The sequence below is a fragment of the Chiloscyllium plagiosum genome, chromosome 11 (assembly GCF_004010195.1).
Source record: "Chiloscyllium plagiosum isolate BGI_BamShark_2017 chromosome 11, ASM401019v2, whole genome shotgun sequence".
Lineage (NCBI taxonomy): Eukaryota > Metazoa > Chordata > Chondrichthyes > Orectolobiformes > Hemiscylliidae > Chiloscyllium > Chiloscyllium plagiosum.
The window spans coordinates 59,285,906-59,303,578 of record NC_057720.1 but is presented as its reverse complement, the minus strand read 5'-3'; the positions used below and the strand labels follow the sequence as shown (position 1 = coordinate 59,303,578).

The 17,673-nt window shown below is 39.9% G+C and overlaps 1 protein-coding gene across 4 annotated transcripts in view; it reads left to right on the top strand.

The window, feature by feature from the left end:
- atg4c (autophagy related 4C, cysteine peptidase) overlaps nucleotides 1–3,523 on the top strand; it is a 62,353-nt gene extending 58,830 nt beyond the window's left edge. For 3 of the 4 annotated variants that reach the window (XR_006312997.1, XR_006312995.1, XR_006312994.1), the window contains one exon: nucleotides 3,433–3,523. The gene's annotated coding sequence lies outside the window, so the exon portion shown is untranslated. The remainder of the gene's footprint in view (nucleotides 1–3,432) is intronic. The other variant, XR_006312996.1, reaches the window with a different exon arrangement.
- Nucleotides 3,524–17,673: the final 14,150 nt, after the last annotated feature.

Below are 17,673 nucleotides of genomic sequence, written 5' to 3'. Positions count from 1 at the left end.
ATTAAAGCAACTAATGATCAAAAATAAACTATCTTACTTCAGGATTGAGGTATTTTTTAACTTCAGAGAAAAGGACTCCACCTCCCCTCCAGAGAACTGAAGGTTTCTGGTAATATTATTCACAGCCACAAGCTGTTTAGCATTCTGGGAGCCAATCACACAGTTTTGGTAGGCAAAAGGATTTTGTCACAGACAACTGGTTCCCGAACCCATGGACTAGTCGGCTACATGTTATCAGCAGAGTCTCACTTTGTACATGCCCCCTTGGCGTAAGTCTATTTGTAGACTTTTACTGCTTTCTCCCCATAATCCTAAATCCTTTTATCAATGAAGAACCTATTTCTGCTTTAAACACATTCAATGACTTTGCCTCCATAGTCCCCTGCAGCAATGAGTTCCACAGGTTCACCAGCCTCTGGCTGAAGAAATTCCTCTTCTTCTCAGTTCACTCTGAGGCTGTGCCCTAGTCTCTCCTATTTGTAGAAACATCTCCACATTCACTCTATCCGGGGTCTCTCAGTATTCTATAAATTTCAATTAGACCACATCTTTATCCTTATAAACTCAGAGTACAGCCCCAGAATCCTCAACTGCTCCTCATATGACCAGGCCTTCAACCCCGGGATCATTCTTGTAAACCTTCTCTGGATCCCTTTCAATGCCAGAACATTCTTCCTTAGAATTGTGCCCCAAAACTGCTGACAGTATTCCAAATATGCCTCATCAGAGCCTTACACAGCCTCAACAGTACATCCCTGCTCTTGTATTCTAGCCCTCTTCAAATGAATGCTAACATTATATTAACCTTCCCAACAGACATCTGAACCTGCATGTTAACCTTAAGAGAATCCTGGACTTGGAACCTAAGTCCCTTTATGCTTCATATTTCTGAAGCATTTCCCCATTTGGAAAATACTCTGTCTCTATTTTTCCTATGCAAGTATATAACTCTATACTTTGCCACATTGTATTCCATCTGCCACCTTTTTGTTCATTCTCCTAGCCTATTAAAGTTCCTCTGCAGTCTCCCTGCTTCCTCAACACTACCTTTCCCTCGGTCTATCTTTGTGTCATCTGCAAACTTAGCAACAATGCCCTCAGTTCCTTCACCCAGATCATTAGTGTATAGTGTGAATAATTGTAGTCCCAACAGTGACCCTGCAGAACTCCGGTTGGAATCCTGATAAAGATCCTTTAAACTTCCACTCTTTGCCTTTTGCCAGTCAGCCAATTCTCTATCTTTGCCAATACCTTGCCTCCAGCAACATCTTTTTGAGCAGCCTCCTGCATGGCACCTTGTTAAAGGCCTTCTAGTTAACCTACAGCCAACTGGGCTCACTCTGCTATTCAACATGTTTAGGGCTGATCCTCTATCTCGAGGCCTTACTTCAATGCTCTCCCCTATCCTTTGACATCTTTAACTTCTATCAACCTTTTTTTTTCATAAATATATTAATTCATTTGCACCTCCACAGCCTTCTGTAGCAGACAATTCCACAGGTTCACCACCAATGAAGTGAAGAAATTTCCCCTCATCTCAGTCCGAAATGGCCTATCATGTATCCTGTAACTATGACATTTTGTCCTGGGGAAACATAATTCCTGTATCTAGTCTGTCCATTCCTGTTAGAATTATATGCATTTTAATGGGAGCCCTTCTCATTCTTCTAATCTCCAGTGAATACTGGCCCAGTCAACCCAATCTTGCAGCATAAGTCAAACCTACTATCCCAGGAGCCACTCTGATAAACATTTGCTGTACTCCCTTTCTGGAAATTATATCTTTTCTTAGGTGAGAAGATCAAAACTGTCATACTCAAAGTGTACTCTCACCAAGGCCCTGCACAGCAGTAAGACTTTCTTGTTCCTGTAATCAATCCTATTGCAACGAAGCCAACATTTCAGCTGTCTTCCGGATTGCTTGCTGCACCTGAATGTTTCCTTTCAAGGACAACCAGTTCCCTTTGACATGAACTTTTCCCAATCTATCATGATTTTAGTAATACTCTGCCATTCTGCTTTTCCTACTAAAGTAGACAGCCTAAGATGTATCCATGCTATAGTGCATCTGCCATGTATTTGCACACTCACTCACCTTGTCTAAGTCACCCTGACACCCCTTTATTTCCTACCTCAACACTCACACTCCCACCTAACTTTGTCATTATCAATTTGGAAATTTTACATTTGATTCCCTCATAAAAATTGTGAACAGCTGGGACTAAACTGATACCTGCACACAGCACTTGTCACCACCTTACACTCCAAAATCAACCCATTTATTCCTATTCTCTGTTTCCCATTTTTAAACAATTTTCAGTCCATGCCGTATATTTCCACCAATCCCATATGCTTTGATTTGGCTCAATAAGGTCCTTTGTAGCACTTTCTCAAAAGCTATCTGAAAATCTAAATGCACTACCTCCACTGGTTATCCCTTGTCTAATCCACTAGTGACATCCTCAAAAATATCCAGTAGATTTTTCAACCATGAGTTCCCTTGCATAAATCCATGTTGATTTTGTGTAATTAAGCTGGTATTTTCTAAGTGTACTATTATCACATCCTTTACAATGGATTCCAGCAGTTTTTTCACTATTGATATTAGGCTAACTTAAATATCTGTGAGTCTCAGTTTCCAATCTCTGTTCTTTTTCAAACAGTGTGGTTATATTTGGCAATATTTATTTCAATCTTTTAGAACTACAGAACTTTGGAAGAGAAAATACTGTGTGCAGTTCTGGTCACCACACTATAGGAAAGATGTGATTGCACTGGCAGATGTACAAAGGAGATACAGTTGAGTGTGGACCTGATATGAATGTATAAGATTATGAAGAGCATCGACAGGGTGAATAGAAAGTTGCTATTTCTCTTAGTGAAGGGTCATTATCAAGGGGGCATTATTTTAAGGTGAAAGGCTGGAGGTTTAGAGGGGAATTGAGGAAAAATGTTTTTAACCAGAGGCTAATGGAGGTCTGGAATGGACTGCCTAGGAGGGTAGTTGAGCGGAAAACCTCACAAAGTTTAAAAACTTGGATGAGGACTTGGAATGGAGTAACTTTCAAGGTTACTGGCCTAGTGCAGAAAAGTAGAAATAGTGTAGACAGCAGTAAATTTTTGGCAGTACAAACTTGATGGGCTGAACAGCCTCTTCTGTACTTAATGGTGCTACGATTCGATGACAACTAATGCATCCACTGTTTCCTTGATTGCCTCTTTGAGTATCGTAAGATATGCATTGTCACATCTGGGGATTTATCAGCTTTCAATCTTATCATGTTCTCCAGCACTACATTTTATTGATATTCACTTCTTTTATGCATCCTTCTCAAAAGACCCTTGCTTGCCTAACATTTTTGAGGAGTTATTTGTGTCTGGTTGTGAATACAGAACAAAAATAGTTGTTTAATTGTTCTGTTTAATTGTCAGTTCCTTGCCATACATTCTCAATGTTTGGGTGAAGATTTAGCCACGAAACGCCACGACCAGCTATCCTGAGTAGCCACACACGCAGACGACAAGCAACATGAATTCGACTGGGACAACACTACCATTATAGGGCAAGCCAAACAAAGAACAGCCAGGGAATTCCTAGAAGCATGGCACTCATCCACAAACTCCATCAACAAACACATCAACCTGGACCCAATATACCGGCCATTACAGCGGACAGTTGAAACTGAGAACCGGAAGCGGCAGGGACAGGCCACTATAAATGCCGGAGGAAACACCACAGAAGCGCTTCACAGGAAGCTCCCAAGCACTGAGGATGTCACCTAGACAGGGGACGAAACGTTTGCAACAAAAATTTCCAGCTCGGCGAACAGAACCATACATTCTCAATTCTCCAGTTTCAGACTGTAAGGGGCCTATGTTTGTTTTCACTCATCGTTTTCTTTTTGCATTCTTATGGAAACTCTGACAGTCTGTTTTTATGTTCCTTTTAAGTTTACACTCATACTCTATTTTTCTCCTGTTAATTAACCTCTTGGTCCTCATCTGCTGAATTCTAAACAGCTCTTAATCCTCAAGCTTGCTACATTTTCTAGCAAATTTATCTGTTTCTTGTTTGGATCTATAATGTCTTTGATTTCTTCTGTTAGCCATGGTTGTGCCACATCTCCTGTCGTGTTCTTTTGCCTTCAAAGAATGTATAAATGCATAAATACTTAAATATTAAGTATTTGTTATGCCTTTTAGTGAAGTTAACCAGTTGATTACAGCCAACTCACTTTTCACACCTTCATAGTTTTTTTGTTTGAATTTAGGATCTTAGGTTTGGACTGGACATTTCATTTTCTATCCCAATGAAGAATTCTACTGTGTTATGGTCACTTTTTCCTAAAAGACCTCTCACTGCAAGTTTACTAATTATGCCTTCTCATTGCAGAAAATCTTGAATAGTTTGTTGTCTAGTTGGTTCCTCAATGTACTGGACTAAAAAAAACTTGCATACGCTCAAAGAATTCTTCCACCACAACCTTATTGCTAATGTGGGTTCACCCAGTCTTTACATAGATTAAAATCACATATATCAACTGTAGCGCACTTGTTGCATTTATTTCTAATTTCCTGTTTAATGCAATTCGTTATCTCTATTATTGTTAGAAGGTGTATAGACATGTCCCATTAATATTCTCTGCACTCTATTGCTTCTTAGCTCCATTCAATATCTAGAGTTCCTGTGCTAATATCCTTTCTCAGCATTGCACTGATTTCACCTTTCAATAAGAACACTACCCTCCCTCCTTTTTCATTTTGCTAGTCCTTCCTAAAGATTGAATTCCTTTGGATATTCAGTTCCCATCCTTGGTCATCTCACAGCCATGTCTCCATGATCACAATCATGTCATAACTGTTTCCAACTATCTACCTTTTGTGAATGCTTAATACATTCAAATGTAGAATTTTTAGATTTGTTTATTTGACATTTTTGCACATTTTATTGTATCCTATCCTTACTTGCTGCTAAATCATCATTCCGGTGCCTTTTACATTGGCTTTCTATTGTTCTATTTAACATTTCCACTTTTGTTTCCTTCAGGCTTGTCTTCCCGTGCAGGTTCCTGTGTCCCTTCCACTCTTGTTTAAACCATCCCGCAATATTGGTGAACATTTATTAAGGAGTGTGAAGCAGGGTTTCCATATCTGCTCTAACTGCGCATTGAGCATTGTGTCCAATTCTCATCAGACAATACCTCGAGAATTGTGTGATAGGTTGTGCTGACAAGGCCTAAGGATTACAGGCTGGCTGTGTAAAGGCATGAGGGATAGAGTGGCCTAGTGTTATTATCATTGGACTGTTAATTTCTAAGATCCAGATAATGTTCTGGGAACCTGGGTTCAAATCCCACCATGGCAGATGGTGGAATTTGAATTCAATAAAAATCTGGAATTGAGAGTTTAATGATGACTGTGAACCTATTGTTGATTATCAGGAAAAAATCCATCTGGCTGATTAATGTCCTTTAAGGAAGGAAACTACCATCCTTACCTGGCCTGGCCTACATGTGACTCCAAACCCACAGTAATGTAGTTGAATAGGGATGGGCAATAAACACTAGACTAGCCAGCAATGCCCATGTCCGGTGAATGAATAAAAACGGACAAGGGGCACAGATGAGGCTTTGGAGAGGCATATCTGATTGACAGACCCTTTTTCCTTCCCTGTCCCCTGACTTATCTGTATCCCTCTCATCCTCCTTTGGTCTACCCTTCCTCCTCATAGCTATACAGACCACATCCCTTGCCTTGATCACCTACTTGAGCCTCTTACCTATCCATATTGGGTTCTCCTGACCACTTTCCTTCTTTCCTGCTAACAATTGTAACTTCAGTTTTTAGCTTAAATTGGAAGTTGGTTTCTCGACCTGAAAAGATGGTCTTGAAGAGGTAATTTGACAGGGTTATATATGATCGCATGCAATATAGAAAACTTTTATATAGAACACAACTTTAAAATAAACCATGGGAGTGGATGAAGGAGAGAATGTGTTTAAATTGGTAAAAGTTAACCCTACCTGAAAGTTCCTTGCACAGTGATCAAAGCATGAAGTAGAATTCCAAGTAGAGTTCTACATAAAAATCCTGAACTCATTGAAGACAAAAAGTATATACTGCATGGAATTTGACAGGTACTCTCAGTGCTCGAAGAGATAGTATTCTGGATGGGTGAATTAAGATAGTCCAAAGGGATTTCTCATCCACTAATACCTTGATATGTTGTGTTTCCTGGTAGAAGCAGAAATGGGCATGTTGGATGAAAACCCAGCTGTGGTTTCTTTCTACAGTGTAACAGCCTGCTTACATTCACTAGTTATAGTCACCTTAAAGATCTGAGGCAAACAGTCAGGTCCCTACAGGACATGAAGCATGTGCAAAGCCAATGCCTTCACCCATAACTAATGACTTGGCATGTAATATTTGCAATCAGATCTGCAAATCAAGATTAGGTTCAAACATCACACAAGACACTCACCTTGACTGTAATTATATATTTTCCATGCCTTCATTTACCACAACTGAATTTATCAAAGAAAGACCACTTGGTTAAGGTTTCAGAAGGTACATGGCATCCACATGGAACTGGAGCTCGGTATGACCCAGCTCCCCTAGCAGAAAAGAAAGCAGAAATGTTGAATATAGTGGCAGTGGTGATAGGAGGGGGAGAATTGAAGATGAAACATCCCTCCAGTTGTATGTGCTCTTACTCCTTGAAATAATTCATTTCATTGGTACTGAAACAGCAATAACCTCAAAAGAAACCTATTCCTGTAACTATATGGGAAGATTTTATTTACATCAGGATCAAATTGCAAAGAAAAACATATTGATCAATTCATCGTCTCATTTCTAGGAGTGTGTTGACAAAAGCCCTTCCCTGAATTTGTCTAATTTCTTGCACCTGTTTAAATTTTTATAAGAGGGAATGAATGAATCCCACAGTAATGTTTTATAGAGCTTATTTCTGTACTATGCACCAATGCCCTGCAGCAATTTACTTTGTTTTCTAGGCCCTGTCCTGAGTGAGGCTGTTCAACTTGTGTACAGATGGGTCTCTGACAGGCCTACAGCTGTTCCCTAATTGTCCATTAAGTGTTCTATTGATTGTATGATTCGAACTACATGTGTCTTTCTGTGAAGAGCTCTCATGTAAAGTGGCAGGAACATTCTGGGCAGGATGACAGAGTCAGTCCAAAGCTAAAATGTGAGCTGCCAGTTTCAATAGAGGAGAGCCTGCAGTGAATGGTGAAGCCTACAAGTACCAAGCAGCTTTTTAAGATTAGATATGTTTTATTTTTTTCCAACTTTTAATGTCAATCAATTAAACCTTCAGAAAAAAAAATCATTTTTTCTTTACTGAAAAAGATCAAGCTGACAAATTCTTTAATAGAGCATTTTTTTGTAAATCACGTACTCATCAAAGTGAGGCATTTTAGTGCTAGGGATTCAAATATTCTTTTCATTGCAGGTTCTGTATGGTTAGCAGTAAGCACTGCTTAGTCAGATGTAGCCCTAACAATATAATTCAGTTCTAAATTTGGACAACATCCTAACTGCAAAATCTTTCACCATCTCCCATGCTCACTTATTCTGGAGCCTATCTGACTGTGATTCCCAATTACTAACTTGGGGTAGATTTATGTTGGAATCCAATAACCAAACTGATGTGAAACTCCCCTACTTTGTTTTAGTCTTTTCCTGGGTTGTGAGCATCACTGGAAGGGCAGCATCTGTTCCTCATCCCTAAATGCCCTGGCAAAGATGTTGGTGTCCTTCATGAGCTACTGTAGTCCATCAAATGCAGGTACATCCATAATGAAAGGACCTCCAGGATTTTGAATGAACAATAGTGAAGGAATGGCAATATAGTTCCAAGTCAGAATGGTTTGACGTGGAGGGAAACTTACAGATTATGGTGTTCCCATGTGATCTTGACCTTCTAGATGTGATAGAGGTGGTGGGTTTGGAAGTTGTTGATGATGTTACCTTGGTGTGTTAATAAAGTGTATTTTGTAGATGGTGCATTTCTCTTTATTGCCATAAGAGAAAAGGATCTCTATCCTATCAATCTAGACTGGATTTAAACTAGATCAAAGAGGTGAAAGGGTCATGTGATAAACTGGTTAAATGTGTGGTTAAATGAAGCTACCATGTGCCAAGGCATCTCATTTAGTTGTATTGACAAGTACTGCTTCCAGTTTTATCCCCTGATCTGCTAAAAGCCACTAACTGGGGCAGAATGCCACAGCTGAAAATAACTATTCAGTAATTATCCACTGGATAATTATGTATCAATCCGAATAGTGAGCAGATAACAGTATGGGGTGTCAACATATTTAAATCAATCCAGTCAGGCATGTTCTGACTCTTTCTGGCACGGGTAGGACTCGACCACAGACCTTTTGAGACACTATCATGATACACAAGAGCCCATCCCATAGCCTGTTTCTAATCAACCTGCTCAGAGATGTTATTTTTTACCTCTGCACTCAGGCCTCCTGGCTCAGAGATGGGGAAGCTACCACTGAACCTCATCACCCACTGTGCGCTGTTAATATTATTTGAAACCATTAAAATCATAGGATTGCAATTAAGAATGGGATTCCTTGTTGAATTACCTCACATAATCCAGGAATATTCTTATGAGCTGCAAACAGCTAAAAGCACAGGGTGTGGACCTCGGACATTCCTGACCTATATGATTCAGGACAACACCAAGCACTGCAAGGGAAAGAACATTTGTGGTTCAGAGTTATGTCAGTCAGAATGCAAATTCTTCAGCCTTTCCTTTTAAACTGAAAGCAGTAAAGTGCCGTGATTGTAAAGATACTTAACTAGGACAGTGGTCATGAATCTTTGAGAAATAAGCTGAACTCATTTAGATTCCCATAAACAGTGCAATATACATCACTTTAATATTTTAACACAAAGAGTTGTCATTCTAATGTTCATTATAGTTTATTGCATTTGTGCCTTAATTATAGTTTTTTGAGCTGACATTTTTAGGTTACAATGTGATTATTAAGGCTTATTTTCATTGCTGAATAAAGAAAAAGCAATGATAGTTACAAAGAGTTTTTGGTTAGATCTACATTACAAAAAGGAACTTACTAAATGAAGGGATTAAAAAGTGTAATAAATCCCTGGTGCACAAGAAGGAGGCAGAGCAGATGAGCACAAACTGATCTCAGCTGGAAGGGCCATACAATTGGCTTCACTGCATTGGTCCCAGTGAAAAGAGTAATCAGTTTGGGTTCTGACTTCTGCTCACTTATTGGTGTCTCCTGTTGCAAAGTGTGGACTGGAAAGGATACTGGGTAAGGAGTGAATAAGACTCAACTTTGATTCTTTATAGTTGAATAAATTTATTTTTACACTCTCAGGCTGGCCTCAAAAAGAAATCAGTCTCTAGAGTGAGATATCAGAGAGCGACTAGTTGGTGTATACCTCAAGAAGAAGTTAACATCCCCAGAAGTACAAGGATAGAAATTAGAAGTTGGGACAAAATATAAATAAAATTGCTAAAACTGACTTTAAGAAACTGGAAGGCTTGGTGGCTGAAGTGACTCCTAAAAGTCAGCTTCTGATTTTACCAGTATAGTTGCCCCACCACCCATTTAACTTAGTCAGGTGAGTTATGTCAGTTTTCACAATTGAGCAACTGCAGCAAGAAGGATGGAAAACATGAACCAGGAAGAAAGAGCAAAAACAAATTTGAATAAAGGCAGAAGACACTATTTTATATTATCATATTTCAGCTTCATTTAAAAGTTAGCCAGAGGGCAACCATGGCAGAAGTAATGTCGACATTCATACTCCTATCTATTGTGCTTAGGACTTACTGTCGATACAAGATGGAAACAGAATTAGAATAAAGAAATAAATACACTTCTTGGTACAACCAGACTGACTGAATAAGCCCCACTTACAGTTCCCAGTCTGCTGATTTTAAAGAGGATGTTGCTCAGTGCCTCTGGATTTAGGTAGTTAGAAAGCTGGCCTGGATTCTGGCAGCTAAGTCTATCCAATAATAGTCCCTTGCAGTGTTGTATTTGTGAATGTCAGGATGGGACAGCAATGGACATAATATGGCACCCCCACTTTCCTCTTGCAGGAGGGAAGTAAATAAATAATGGCCAATAATGAGCAAGACAGTAGATGCTATTGAGTGTCCATTAAATAGTAACTGCAGCAATAATAACAGAGAAGGGTAAAAATGATTAAATAAAGTACCTGCTTTTTTGCAAACCCAGGAAGTGTATCTGGGTTGAATGTGTGCAGTGCAAAATAATGCAAACATGGATATTAAAATATTCAATCTTTATTTTCTTAAAAAGCGCCACCTAATTACAGGTAAGCAAGTAAGGTAAAAAAACAGACTGTTTGATTAGGCAGGAATTGATTTTTTTGGTACACTTGAATTTTTCTTTACATTTGAAAGAGATGTAAAGAGTCAGGAACTGAACGATAGAGCTCTTTACTTCAGTCAGCTTTTAGCACTGTGGGTAAGATGTTTATTGTAGGGGATGGTTACAGTGACAGTGTTTTGTCAGTGTCACCACATTGCTGCTATGCTTTGTGTAATAATATGTAGTTTGGCACTGCTCCCTGATGTTTCAAATTATCATTTAGAGATGTGCTAAGTGTATGTGGTATTAAAATGGAATCATTTAGCGAGATTACAGTGTGGTTGTCTGCATATGACAGGGGAGGAGGGTGGAGAGAGGAGTCTCCCTGCAGTGCATGGGGATTGGTAATACTTGCAATCTTTTGACCACACTCCTGTTTCATGGCAGAGTGATTGATGACGGTTCAGAACCAAAATTGAGTAAGCTAACATTATTACTGTCTAGCATTTCAAGCTATTTTCTATTACAAGGAAAAGGCTACATGATTGAAAATTATATAAGGATTATCATGATGAGCACCTTGCAACTTGACACCTGAATTGTTTTAGGATCACTGCATCCTCTTTTAAAGTGGCATTGTCTTCATGGGATAGATGATATAATTTTTGGAGGGAATAGATGTAATAGAAACTTCTTTTGACTTATTTTTCTCACTTGTGAGTGTTGTGATGATATTCATTTCAATATATTGCCATGCTATCTCCTTGTATGAAAATTGTGCAAGGGTTTGCTGTGGTTAAATGAGTGATGTTATATTGGGCCATACAGTCCTGGATGCAGTTGCACTGGCAGTTGTTGTAGTGGACATACTACAATTGACTTCAATAATTAGTGAAGGGAAAATTCGATCAGAGTATCTGGTTTCGATTGGTACTAATGATTTGCATGAGAAAAGGTGAATATCTGAGTGAAAGCAGTGATTTTAGGCTAGGAAAGATCAAATTTCAATGTGATGCCTTCTACAGTCAACAGTCACTGTGAGAGGCTGACACCAAAAGAATAGTAATTTGGGCAAGAGGTGAGAAAACTCAAGTAATTGTATCTAGTGTGGTCAAAATCATCCAAAACAGGGAGAACATAGAAATTAAAATTATGAAATAATCCCTTAAAGACACTGCACTCTTATAGTGTTGTTTGGAGTTTGCAGTTTGACCATATTTTTGTTTTCTGTCAATTGTGAACAGAACTTAGGCTTTAAAGGTGACTCTGCTCTGCACAACAAATATGTTTCAAAAAGCTTTTTGTTGGGAATGGTCAAGGGGTAATTTTTGTCATGATGATCTCAACGTTGTGCTTTATTACAGTTTAAGTCATATCAAGTTCCATTTTTATAAAAATAAAATAATTAATTATTATACCAAAGTATAATTGAATGTGCTGTAGGATATAACTTTAATACAAAATTCTCAAGAGTTTATTTTCGTTGGAAGATTATAATTTTGACCTTGTATTATACAGGAATGCACCATGTGCAAAGAAATATAATACTTCATCACAGTTGGGTTTATAATTCTCGATTTGACAGTTTCATTACATTCAAAGGATGAGTGCTACAGAATTTTATTAGATTGCTTTTCTCCCTATGAGTAAGATTGACAATTAGCACCAAATTGTACACGGTTTGAGATCTGTGTCTCCACCCAGAAGGAATTGAACTGTGATTGCCCAAAATGTTCCTTCTTAGGCTGAATTAGATTTAAACATTCACCATGAGGTGATGCTAGATGTGCTTTTTCAAATAGTATTACAATGCATTGTGTCAGATTATTGAAAGATTATTTTAATGTATCATAGTTGTCCATTGATGTCAATTCAATAAAGGAACATGGGATGCAACGTAAAGATTCCTTTACAGCTCCAACAATATCTCTCATTTTTAATCTCTGGTGCACAACTCTTTATCATAGGAACTATCTGAGTTCTGAGGAAAGGTCACATATGTGAAACATTGAATAGAATCAAATTTGGAGGAAGGAAGCATTCAACTGGATGGGACAGTATGGTGTAGGGACCCCACAACATTCCCACCTCTTCCTCAGTTAAGCTTGGGATTGGAAAACTCATGTGACCAACATCATTTGAGGCTCATAAATGGAAAACTGACGCCCAAAGAATACCCAAAGGGAATCATCCCTAGCTGGTATTCAACAATGTATAGCCCAGAGCCCCCAGCCCATGAGCTCCATCCCACCTTTTCTAACCTCTGGTTTGCAGCCATTAGTGATCCTAGGCCTCTCGCTGCCTTTATTACCAGATATGTCCCGTAATAAACAGCTACTCACCACTGGTTGGTTGGCAGCTCTCAAGGGTGGGGTTTCTATCCATGGATATCTTATTCCCAGGAAAGTTATTTTGCAGCCACCAAAGTACTCAAGGAGCATTTAATCCTGATGAATCTTTCCTAAAGATGGCAATGGTGAGTTCTTGTTGGTTTTCCGGCCAAAAGGCAAAACTCCTGTTGTGTTAATTAAACACTGTCCTCAACTCTGTTTCTAGTTGAAAATATACTGCCAAATATTAAGTATTCCCCAAATTATTTATGTTTATTTAATTCTTACAATCATTGGCATTTTTGTATTTTCCAGTCATCTGTTCTGTGCTCTTTTATGAAAATATTACAGGTTTGGGTGCAGTTTACCACAATGGGCGTACATCCACTTGGAGTGCATTATAATTACCCACATTCATTTTGCATTAACTGCAGTCAGACTTTCATTTCACGAGTCTCTAGAAGTGAAAGTTCAATCACTATTATTCAGTTGGTCAGCGTTGCAGGAAAAAGTTGCAAATTTAAACACCACCCCAGGATTTGACAATTTAGTCTATGCTGACAATTCAATGAAATGTGTGCGGTATTTTTGGAGGCACTGTCTTTCAGATGAAATAGTAAATCAAGACTCTTGCCTGTTTATTCATGTAAAAAGTCCCATGGAGTAACAGTAATTGAACAAAAAAGTATGGAGTTCATTACATGTTTGGCTCAACACTTTTTGCTCAAAGGGAAATAAGAAATGAACTGGTCCTTTATCTCAGTTACTTTTTATAAGACATTGCTATGTAACTTACCCCTGCTACATTTACTCTTTGTCCAATACAATAGCAGTGATTGAACTTTTAAAAGTACTTATTTGATGCCTTGGAGAATCCTAAGGCCATGACAATATGCCATATAAATAAAAGGTTGTTTATTTCTTTTATACAATCATCACCATTAAAGGGCAGAATTTGAAAATAATTACAAGTTAGAGGAATGTATATACAGTTGAAATTATAAAAATGAATCTCCATTTACACAAGCTTTCAGTTTTAATATTTTATTGAGAAATATACCTCCTTTCCAACTGTTGTACAAAGTATGTTTTTGTGTTAAGTAAATAAAATGTACCATAATACTATCTCACTACCAGAGACTCAATTCTGACCTTGTTTCCATTACAAAATGGCATATTATTAAGCTATTCAGTTTTTCAGAGTCTTACAATATACATTTTTGAACAATATACATTATTTTATAAACTAAAATTCAATGCAAAGTTGAAAATGTATTAGAAAGAAGGTATATGATTTTGCAAAGCTGAAGGCAAAAATATTTCTAAGTGCTTCTTGTTTACAAGATAGAGAAAAAGAACTAACGTACTCAGTAGGAAAGACAATATTGCAGAATATTTCAGGTTTAAAATATACTTATTAAGAGAATTGTTTGCATGAAATACTTGCTCCTTCTCGAATGTTTGTACTGTAGCTTAAATGCTCCCATCCATTTTCAATGCTCTTCAAATCAATATCTATCATATTATCTTTAACATATTCCTTCCAAGAGTCTTAAAAAGTAACTCCTCACATTCCTTAATCTTCCTTTCTTTCTATTTTCAGCACAAGTCAGAAGTGTGATGGAATACAGTAGTTTCCATTTGCCTGGATGAGTGCAGCTCCACCAACATTCAAGAAGCTCACCATCATCCTGGTCAAAGCAGTCTGCCTCATTGGCATGCCAGGCACCACCTTAAGCATTCACCTTCTTCACAAACAGCATGTTTACAAGATCATTTGCAGCAATTCCCCAGGGATCCTTTGATAGCATCTTTCAAACTCATGGCATCTAGAAAAGCCAAGCACAAATTCTTTAATAAATATTCAGAACTATACCTGGGGGTTCTTGTAAAAAAAAGGTAAATAGAGAGTCTACATTCAGCAGATAGCACCCAAAGCAAGCAGGGTTCATGGATGTTGAAGGAAGAAACTAACAAAAATATCAGAATTACAGCTAATCAATTATTAATTTATCCAATCCATGAGAATGCAAGTTATGTGTGGGATATTTATATGGTGAGTAATATAAATAAGATTGAAGCATTCCAAAGATGTGCTGCCCAATTCTGCATGCATCAGTGGGAAATACAACACTGTCAAACGTGTGCTCAAAGATTTAGGAAGTTACCACAGCAAAGGAGGGAGAAACGTAGACTGATCATGTTCTATAAAGTATGAAATGGGCTGTTGGGATTGACCATTACGGGTACCCAGTGCCCCCTCTAGCAATAACAAAACAGAAAGTAGCTGTCCACACCATTTGTTTCAAGGATAGTGCACAAACAATCTTCCCGAGGACAATCCCAATCAAAAGAGCTGCAAAAGTATTCAGTTGCAACAAAATAACTTGAAATCTTCAAGGTTCGTCTGCAGATTATTTAAATTTATAATTTTTTTCATTATCAGAAATACCATATTACCAGGTTATGCCTGATATCCAGCACTATCCATGATATGTTGGCACAATAAAGATGTTATTCTGTGGTGCCAATTAAACAAAAGCAAAAAAATCACAAACCACACTTTTCTCTCCAGATTTCACACTATCTTCATCATTATCAGAGCTGCTGGGTCAAAATCCTGGAACTCTCTCTAACATGCCTACAGACCGTGAACTGAAGTGGTTCAAGAAGGGAGCTCATCAACATCATCTCAATAACAATTAGGGATAGACAATTAATACTGGCATTGCCAACCACATTCTGTGAATAAACATAAAAATGAGAGAAACACAAGAAAATTGTAATAAAATATGTCATTCCACTCTGTCTGATGGTATTGCCATAACATCTCCCTCTGCTCCAATCCCGACCTCACCATCAAGCCAGCAGATAAAGGGGGCGCAGTGGTAGTCTGGCGCACTGACCTCTACACCGCTGAAGCCAGACACCAACTCGAGGACACCTCCTCCTACTGCCCCCTCAACCATGAACCCACCCCCCATCACCAAACCATCATCTCCCAGACCATACAGAACCTCATCACCTCAGGAGATCTCCCACCCACAGCTTCCAACCTCATAGTCCGGGAACCCCGCACTGCCCGGTTCTACCTCCTTCCCAAGATCCACAAGCCTGACCACCCTGGCCGACCCGTTGTCTCAGCATGCTCCTGCCCCACTGAACTCATCTCTACCGACCTCGACACTGACCTATCTCCCCTAGTCCAGGAACTCCCCACATATGTTCGAGACACCACCCATGCCCTTCACCTTCTCCAAGACGTCCGTTTCCCCAGCCCCCAATGCCTCATCTTCACCATGGATATCCAGTCCCTCTACACTTCCATCCGCCATGACCAGGGCCTCCAAGCCCTCCGTTTCTTCCTCCCCCGACATCCCCAACAGTACCCTTCCACCAACACTCATTCGTTTGGCCGAACTGGCCCTCACCCTTAACAATTTCTCCTTCGAATCCTCCCACTTCCTCCAGACCAAAGGGCATACGTATGGGCCCCAGCTATGCCTGTCTCTTTGTTGGCTACGTAGAACAGTCCATCTTCCATAATTACAGCGGCACTACTCCCCACCTCTTCCTCTGCTACATGAATGACTGCATTGGCGCCACCTCATGCTCCCGCGAGAAGGTTGAGCAATTCATCAACTTCACCAACACATTCCACCCTGACCTTAAATTTACCTGGACCATCTCTGACACCTCCCTCCCCTTCCTGGACCTCTCCATCTCCATCAGTGACGACCGACTTGACACTGACATTTTCTACAAACCCACCGACTCCCACAGCTACCTGGATTACACCTCTTCCCACCCTACCTCTTGCAAAAATGCCATCCCGTATTCCCAATTCCTCCGCCTCCGCCGGATCTGCTCCCAGGAGGACCAGTTCCACACAGAAAACACCAGATGGCCTCCTTCTTTAGAGACAGCAATTTCCCTTCCCACGTGGTTAAAGATGCCCCCCAACGCATCTCGTCCACATCCCGCACCTCCGCCCTCAGACCCAACCCCTCCAACCGCAACAAGGACAGAACGCCCCTGGTGCACACCTTCCACCCTACCAACCTTCGCATAAACCAAATCATCCGCCGACATTTCCGCCACCTCCAAACAGACCCCACCACCAGGGATATATTTCCATCCCCACCCCTCTCCGCCTTCCGCAAAGACCGTCCCCTCCGTGACTACCTGGTCAGGTCCACGCCCCCCTACGACCCACCCTCCCATCCTGGCACTTTCCCCTGCCACCGCAGGAACTGTAAAACCAGCGCCCACACCTCCTCCCTCACCTCCATCCAAGGCCCCAAAGGAGCTTTCCACATCCATCAAAGTTTTACCTACACATCCACTCATATCATTTATTGTATCCGTTGCTCCCAATGCGGTCTCCTCTACATTGGGGAGACTGAGCGCCTCCTAGCAGAGCGCTTTAGGGAACATCTCCGAGACACCCGCACCAATCAACCAAACAGCCCCGTGGCTCAATATCCACCCATTGTACTCTTTGCTACCTTCCCTCACCCTCCTCCCTGACTTATCACCTTCATCCCCACCCCCACTCACGCTGCTTTCTCCCCACCCCCACCCTCCTCTCATTTATCTCTCCACACTTCAGGCACTCTGCTTGTATTCCTGATGAAAGGCCTTTGCCCGAAACGTCGATTTTACTGCGCCTTGGATGCTGCCTGAACTGCTGTGCTTTTCCAGCACCACTAATCCAGAATCTGGTTTCCAGCATCTGCAGTCATTGTTTTTACCCCTTCGCCATAACATGCTAATGCAGAAGTTAGTTTCTCCTGATTTTATTGCAAATATTTAAATATGTTGGACTAACCATTGACTATGTACACATTGTTATACATTTAAAACAATGTCCTTCAAATCCTATGGTTTAATAAACAGATTGTATAGGGGTACTGAGTGACATAATGACTAACAGACTTCAAGAATACGTTTCAATTTTGCCACTTGGATACAGCAGCAAACAGTGA